This window comes from Myotis yumanensis, unplaced genomic scaffold, assembly GCF_028538775.1.
Source record: "Myotis yumanensis isolate MYYU_CA2020_CCGP unplaced genomic scaffold, mMyoYum1.0.hap1 SCAF_13, whole genome shotgun sequence".
Lineage (NCBI taxonomy): Eukaryota > Metazoa > Chordata > Mammalia > Chiroptera > Vespertilionidae > Myotis > Myotis yumanensis.
This window is the reverse complement of record NW_027223764.1, coordinates 58460642-58469057: the sequence shown is the minus strand read 5'-3', so window position 1 is coordinate 58469057 and position 8416 is coordinate 58460642. Positions and strand designations below refer to the sequence as shown.

General features: G+C 38.0%; 1 protein-coding gene across 3 annotated transcripts in view; it reads left to right on the top strand.

The window, feature by feature from the left end:
- Window positions 1-8416, top strand: part of SHLD2 (shieldin complex subunit 2) — a 121865-nt gene that overhangs the window by 34949 nt on the left and 78500 nt on the right. The window lies entirely within an intron of this gene.

Here is an 8416-nt window from a genome sequence, read left to right as displayed (position 1 = left end):
TGTCTCCCATTTTACTACCCCTGTTTGACCCCCTCTACCCATCTCTCACCCCATCCCAGGCCTCCACTTGTCTATTGTCTGTGTCCATGGGCTATGACTAATTTGTGCTTCTAAACCCCTTCACCTTTCTCACCCATCCACCCAAACCCCCTCCCACCTGGCAACTATTAAAATGTTCTCTGTATCCATGAGTCTGTTTTTGCTCTGCTTATCTGTTTATTTTGATTTTTAGATTCAGTTGTTTATAGAAATGTATTTATTGTCATTTTATTGTTCATATTCTCGATCTTTTTTCTTCTTCTTCTTAAAGAAGACCATTTAATATTTCGTGTAATACTGGTTTGGTGGTGATGAATTCCTTTAGCTTTTTCTTGTCTAGGGAAAGCCACAGGGAAAATTAGTATGTTGAACAATTCCAGGAGTTCACACAGTGCTGGAAATAACTTGTATTTCTACTATACAAAGTGCAGACACTATTTCATACATGGGGTATTGGCTAGAGACCTTGAGTAGGGTTAACATAGACTAAAGACCTATCTAAATCCACACTAACAACGCTTAAAACAAGATTTGAAAGTATTAAATTGTAACTCAACTGTGTGACAAAATTAAATCTTGATTGCCAGTAACTTAACTGTATGCCAAAACTAAGTCCAGCACTCTTTTTTTTTTTTTTTAAATCCTCATACACGTCCCAACTGGAGATCGAACCTGCAGCCCAGGTATGTGAATCAAACTGGCAACCTTTTGGTGCACAGGACAACTCTTAACAAACTGAGCCACTATGGCAAGGCTAAGACCAACACTCTAAAGAAATGTAGTAAAAACCAGCACCCAGCAATGAAAATGTCCAGTATCAAATAAAAGATTATTAGGGATATTAATCAAATAGGATAATGACCCATAACCAGGAGTAAAAAAAATTGGAAGAGACTGGAAATGAAATATTTCTGATGATAGCATTGTCATACAAGGATTTTGAAACAGCTATTGTAAATGTGTTCCATATGTTCAAGAAGGCATAAGAAAACATGTATATGGTAAGGAGAGAAATGAGTGATAAGAAAAGGACTCAAATGGAACATCTAGAGATGAAAAATAAAATATCCAAAATGAAAACAAACCACTGAGTGGAATTAACATTAGATTAGACACTGCAAAAGAAAAGATAATTGAGCTTGAAGATATAGCAGAAGAACCTATCCAAAATGATGTGGAAAGTGAAAAAAAAGACTGGAACATTATTAATAGAATATCAGTAACCTTTGGAACAATATCAAGTTGTGTAATATATGTATAGAGTCCTAGGAAAGAGAGAGGAGGTAAACAGAAAAATTATTTGAAGAAACAATGACAAAAAAAGTCCAAATCTGATGAAAATTACAAACCTGCAGTTCCATGAACCTCAAAGAACACCAAATAGAATAACCATAAATAAAATTATACCTGGGAACATAGTAATAAAACTGCTGAAAGTCAGGAAAAAAATAAATTCTTAAAAGTATCCAGAGGATAAAAGGACATTACTTAAAAAGGAACAAGCTAAGATGAAAAACTATGGAAGCCAGAAGATACTGAAGCAATCTTTTCAAAGTACTGAAAGAAAAAAAATGCTGTCAACATAGTTTCATACTCAGTAAGAAAATATCTTAAAAAATACAGAGCCCTGACCAGTATTGCCCAGTTGGTTGGAGCATCATCCTGTAGGTGGAAAGGTTAAGGGTTGGACTCCCTGTCAGGGCACATACTCAGGTTGCAGGTCACGCCCCCAGCTAGGTGCCTACAGTAGTCAACTGATCTATGTTTCTCACATAAATGTTTTTCTCTCTCCTTCCTTTCTGTCTCTTTAAAATCAATAATAACATATCCTCAGGTGAAGATTAAAAAAAAAAGAATATTTCAGACTAACAAAGATGAGAGATTTTATTGCCAGCAGATTTGAGCTATTAAAATATTAAAGGAAACTTTTCAGACAAAAGGAAAATGATACCAGAAGGAAAGTTGAATGCATTCATAGAGTTCCAGAAATAGCCATTATGTGGGTATATTGTAAAGATATTTTACTCATTTTTTAAAAAATAAGAGTCATTTATTTACTTATTTTTTTAAAGAGGGATAGAGAGATAAAAAACTTGATGAGAAAGAGATATCGATTGGCTGCTTCTTGCATGCCCCTTATAGTTGCAGCATAGCCCTGGCCAGTGTGGCTCAGTTGGTTGGAGCATCCTCCAGTATATCAAAAGGTTGCGGGTTCTATTCCTGGTCAGAGCACATGGCTAGGTTGCAGGTTTGGTCCCTGATTGGAGATAATCTATGTTCTCTTTCACAGTAGTGTTTCCCTTTCTATATATAAATATCAATAAAAAATATGTCCTTCGTGAGTATTAAAAAAAAATTGAGGCCAAACCAAAATGGCAGTGTAGGTAAACGCCAGTACTCGCTGCCTCCCACAACCACATCAAAATTACAATGAAAATACAGAACAACCATCATTGAGAACCTCCTGAAAGCTGGCTGAATGGAAGTCTTACAACTAGAGAAGTAAAGAAGAAAGCACTGGAGACTAGTAGGAGGGGCAGAGGCTCAGAATGGGCTGGTCCGGCACCCATGTGGGCCGTTTTTTTTAATTGGGAGGGAGACTGTCTCTGCAGAGGCCACCTGTGGTGAGGAGAACATGACATCTCACTTGAAAACCAGACTATTGCAAAGGCAACCAAAGCTTATGCACAGAGATGTGAACAATCAGTTGTCTTTTCCGAGGTTTGTTTTAGTAACTGTTACTTCAGATGAAAGAATGTATACTAGCTTTAAATTTCAATTCCTTTTGTTTTTGAAGAACAAATAATACTTCTTACATTTTTTCATAAGTCCCATAAAATGTGGCAGTGTTCTAACATTTTAGGTAGGAAATTCAGAGGTTAGAATTTAGTGACTATTAGTAATTTTTTTATTTTGAGAGTACCTTTATTAAAACTCACGGTTTGGCCCTAACCGGTTTGGCTCAGTGGACAGAGTGACGGCCTGCAGACTGAAGGGTTGCGGGCACATCCCCAGTAGGGGGTGTGCAGGAGGCAGCTGATCAATGTTTCTCTCTCATCGATGTTTCTAACTCTCTATTCCGTTCCCTTCCTCTCTGTAAAAAATCAATAAAATATATTAAAAAAAAACAACAACAACAACTCACGATTTGATTTTTGGTCAGGGCACATGCCCGGGTTGTGGGCTCGATCCCCAGTGTGGGGCATGCAGGAGGCAGGCAGCGATCAATTATTGTCTCTCATCATGGATTGATGTCTCTCTCTTTCTCTCTCTCTCTCTCTCTCTCTCTCTCTCTCTCTCTCTCTCTCTCTGTAGTAGTAGTCGTAGTAGTAGTCACAGGAGAGCAAGAAGAAGCAGGAGGAGAGCCTGGGCTGGGCTGCTTGGCTCACTGAAAAGACAGAGAAAAGGGACCTTGGAGACAGGGTCAGGGGCTTAGCCCAGGACAAGCTGCTACTGCCCATTGCTCCCCTGGTGCAAGTCTGGTGGGGTCCCTTAGAGTAGGAGATGCACTCCTGTGGGGAAGAAAGGCTCCCGAGAGGGAGAGCGCCACTATTAGTAATTCTTAAGAGTAAGGGGTTCAGCCCTGGCTGGGTAGCCCAGTTGGTTAGAGCATTGTCCCAATATGCCAGGGTCGTGGGTTCAATCCCTGGTCAGAGCCCTTAAAAGAAACAACCAGTCAGTGCTTATGAGTGGAACAACAGATTGATGTTTCTCTTTCTGTCTCCCTCTCTTTCTCAAAATCAGTTGGAAAAAAAAGAGTAAAGAATTCAGCATGAGTGTACATAGTACACAGGTTATCAGTACTCAGTGTTATTTCTTTTTTTTAAAATTCTTTATTAAGGTATTACAAATGTGTCCTCATCCCCCCCCATTAAACCACCATCCTCCCCCCCTTTTTTTAAAAAAATATTTTACTGAGGATTTCTTTTTTATAAAAAAATATATTTTATTGATTTTTTACAGAGAAGAAGGGAGAGGGATAGAGAGCCAGAAACATCGATGAGAGAGATAGATCAGCTGCCTCCTGCACGCCCCCCAGTGGGGATGTGCCCGCAACCAAGGTACATGCCCTTGACCGGAATCGAACCTGGGACCCCTGAGTCCGCAGGCCGAGGCTCTATCCACTGAGCCACACCGGTTCGGCACTCAGTGTTATTTCTTAGCACAATGAATTAAGATAACAAATTATACTGATTAAATGAGATTAAAGGCCTGCCTGGTGTGGCTCAGTGGTTGAGCATTGACCCATGAACCAGGAAGTCATGGTTCGATTCCTGGTCAGGGCACATGCCCAGGTTGTGGGTTCGATCCCTAGTAGGAGGCATGTAGGAGGCAGCCAATTGATGGTTCTCTCTGATCATTGATGTTTCTGTCTGTCTGTCTGTCTGTCTCTTTCTCTCTCTCTCCCGTTCTCTCTGAAATGAATAAAAACATATATATTTTTTAAATTAAAAAAGATTAAAGAATAAAAGAACAACTTTTTTACTACCACTTGTACCAGTCATTATGGAAAACACACATCTTTTTTATATAGGAGAAGAAATGGTTTCTAACTTCAAAGTTAATGCTGGAAAACTGAATACTGTTTTTTTTTAAAGATAAATAAAATCTTTCCATACATAATTTTCTATAGTCTCCTTATTTTACATATCAGTATATTGAAGAAAAACTTTTGCATGATATTTTATAGTCTTCACAAGTTGTAGTGGCTACAGTGTTTGCCTTTTCATGGATATATCATAATTTATTCAACCAGACCACAATCAATGCACATTTTCTTTTTTTTTTTTTTTTAAATATATTTTATTGATTTTTTACAGAGAGGAAGGGAGAGAGATAGATAGTTAGAAACATCGATGGGAGAGAAACATCGACCAGCTGCCTCCTGCACATCTCCCACGGGGGATGTGCCCGCAACCCAGGTACATGCCCTTGACCGGAATCGAACCCGGGACCTTTCAGTCCATAGGCTGACGCTCTATCCACTGAGCCAAACCGGTTTTGGCCAATGCACATTTTCTTTTCTAACATGCACACACTGCTGTGAACATCCTTGTAGGTAGGTCTGTGAGCATGTACAGCCTGTTTTCCCTTTCATCATATTCCTAGAAGTGGGACGTGCAGAGGGAGGAGGACTTTGACTCTGACGTACCCTGCCCGGTCGCTCCGCAGAAAGGCTTTACTAGTTTAAACTGCTGCCAGTGGCAGTCACTTCCCTGCACCCTGAGCCTTCTACATGGACGCTTGCTAGTTTGATAGGTAGAAGGGTTTTCTTTCATTTTATTAGGAGAATGAATGTTTTCAGTCTTTTTAACTATGTGTTTTTTTCTGTGATATATACCTGCCTGTCTTCTTAACCTGTTTTTCTATTACTCTGTATGTCCATATGTGTACATGCTTGCATACTCCTCATATATTAAGGATAATAATCCAAATGTAATTTAAAATTCACTATTTTTCAACTGGGAAATGCAAGTAAAGCAACTATAAAGCACTTCTAACTAGTAAACTTACTTTTTCAAATGCTAACAAAGTTGTGGTAAGACTGAGAGTCTCGGCCATGGTTTATGGCATTCTAAAGTGTCCATTCTTTTGCAAACAACATAATAAATATCAAGAGCCATATGACCCAATAATCCAAATACATGGGAGTTTATCACAAAAATAATTGAAAATTAATGCTGACTGTCCCAAATAATTTATTACAGCAATGGCTATAATAGTGACAGTTTAGCGAACTAAAGAGTAGTGGCTAACTAAATTAGATTCATTATTAAAATATTAGGCTAGCAGTAAAAATGATTAGGAAGATTATAGGTGACCATATATGGGTTGAAACAAAATACAAAATTCAATTTTATGGTTACAACTGTATAAGAATACACAATTAAAAAAAACTTCAAGAAAATACAATGGGTTGGTTTTTGTTTGTGTCACCAAGTATGTATGTGTAGAGTTTCTCTTATTGAATTTATTGGGGTGACATTGATTAATGAAGTTGTATAGGTTTCAGGTGTCCAGTTATGTAATATATCATCTGTATATTGCATTGTGTGTTTAACACCCTGTCAAGTCACCTTCTGGCATCATTTATCTTCCCTATACCCTCTTCTACCTCCCCTCACCCCCTTTCCCTCTGGTTAGAGTTTCTGAGGTTTAACACTAACGTTGTTTGGGTCCATTTTGCAAACACTGTCAGATAGTAATTGATGTTGTTCTCATTTGACAGATAAAGAAACTTAATCCCCACTTGACATGTAAAGAAATTTAATTTTTTTATTATGGATGTTTTCAAAATATACAGAAAAAGAAAGAACAGTGTAATGAACCTGTGTCAACAATTTTAAGTTTACATTTTTAGTAAGTTGCAGAGTTGGGTTTTAACAAATCACATCCATCTTACTTCAAAACCCATGTTTTTAATAACAGTTGTATGCTGCCTTATTATTTTATCCTTTGATGCTATTGAATAACTGTATGGTACTTAGTGTTTTGGATAAGATAGAATGGAGACATTTAACAGTGAGTTTTTAGTTTGGTAAGAGGATAGATATTGTCTTTTCACTACATGTATTTTGTAATAAGCATTTTTAGTTGCAGTGTTCTGCAAAGACAAAACCTGCTGATACAGTTCATCCTGTTTTATAAATCTTTGACCCATTCATCAGACTCTGACCACTCTAAAGATAAAGGATCATGGTTGTATTGGTCTTTCCGACTGAAGTGGCCTTCTGCAGATTGGGAAATTGTATAATTATTAACCCTGGTAATGGATATGTGCTTGAAGTTTCATCTGGTATCTTAATGAGCTTTAACCCTCTAAGTACACTCAAAACATATCTAGAATCATTGAAATATATCAGTTGTCCATAACTGAACTCTTCAGTCTATGATTTTTTTCTTTGATAAATAATTTTATTTCCCCTGGCCCTCAGCACATTTTATTCCTGCCCTGCTCACACACACACACAGCAGCCTTGGGTATAAAGACTTAAAAAAAATTACTGTGTTTTGAATTAACAGGACCATACTTTCTAGTCAGTTTTTTTGTGTGGAGGTGTCCCATGCCTCTAGGGAAGTATATTTAGACAAATAAGTGAAGACTGCTGAAGTAATTATTATGTACAAATGACTATGTCTATAGAATTTTGATTTGCTTTAGTCATCTCTTATCCTGGGAGATCATCCCTGAACTCTCAAGGCTGCTTTTGTGTCACCCATGTTTTCACCTCCCCCTGCCCAGAGGGCAGACTTTAATCCAAAGATTCTGTAAATCTGGTCTGGATACAGGGTCATGTAGTCAGGTTTTCCATTCAGTGAAGAGGCGAAGGGACATTTGATATCTTGCTTCTCTGCATATGTTGTCAATTTGGCTCAAATAAACTTACAAAAATAGAAAAAAAAGAGAAAGAGCTCAGCTGGTGTGGCTCAGTGGTTGAGCATAATCCATGAATCAGGAGATCATGGTTCTATTCCCAGTCAGGGTACATTCCCGGGTTGTGGGCACAATCCCCAGTAGGGGGCGTGCAGGAGGCAGCTGATTGATGATTCTCTCTCATCATTGATGTTTTTATCTCTCTCTCTCCCCCTTCCTCTCTGAAATAAATAAAAATATATTTAAAAAATAAAAGAATAAAAACATTTTTTAAAAAGAAAGGCTAAGTAAAAAGAACATTGCTTTTTTTTAATCTACTGTGATTGTTTCAAATAAAGTGATATTAAAAATATGTCTGATGTTAGGGGGTGTAGTTGGTTCAGTTATATATTGGTAAAGCAAAATCGGGTATTTAGTAGTTAAATGAATAGAATTAGATAAATTCTGCAGAGTTGTGTGGAATGAAAAGAAGGGATGGGCCAAGGAAGAAGTGAGAAAATTCGGAGAGGTAGAAGAACTAGTTAGGAAAGTGGAGTGTTCTAAAAACTCAGGACAGTTTCACAGTTGTCAAGCACTGTGAGTGTTTATACAATTTGGACTTTACTATTGTCTTAATAGAGATGGCAAATGGAAGTCAGATTGCAGGGCACTTAGGACACAGAAGCAGCGAGTGTCTTACACTCATTAACCATTTTGGAGGTTACCTGTAGCAGGCCTTTCCCTTGGGTAAGACAGCTCAGACTGCTTTCCTGGGTCCTGCGTTGGGGTGGGAGATCGGGATGACTCAGGGCCTATATGTACTCCTTTTTTTCTGAATATTTAAATTCAGCTTTAAAATTTTGTCACTAAAATTGCAGATAATGGTTGAGTTGCCCCAGGCTTCTCCCTTGTAAGACACCCTGCATTTAATCCTGTGGTAGCTCGATATTACTGTTTTATGATTGTCATTTTATGTCTCCCATTGGACTATTAAAGATCCTTGTTGTTATTGTTGAGTTCCCA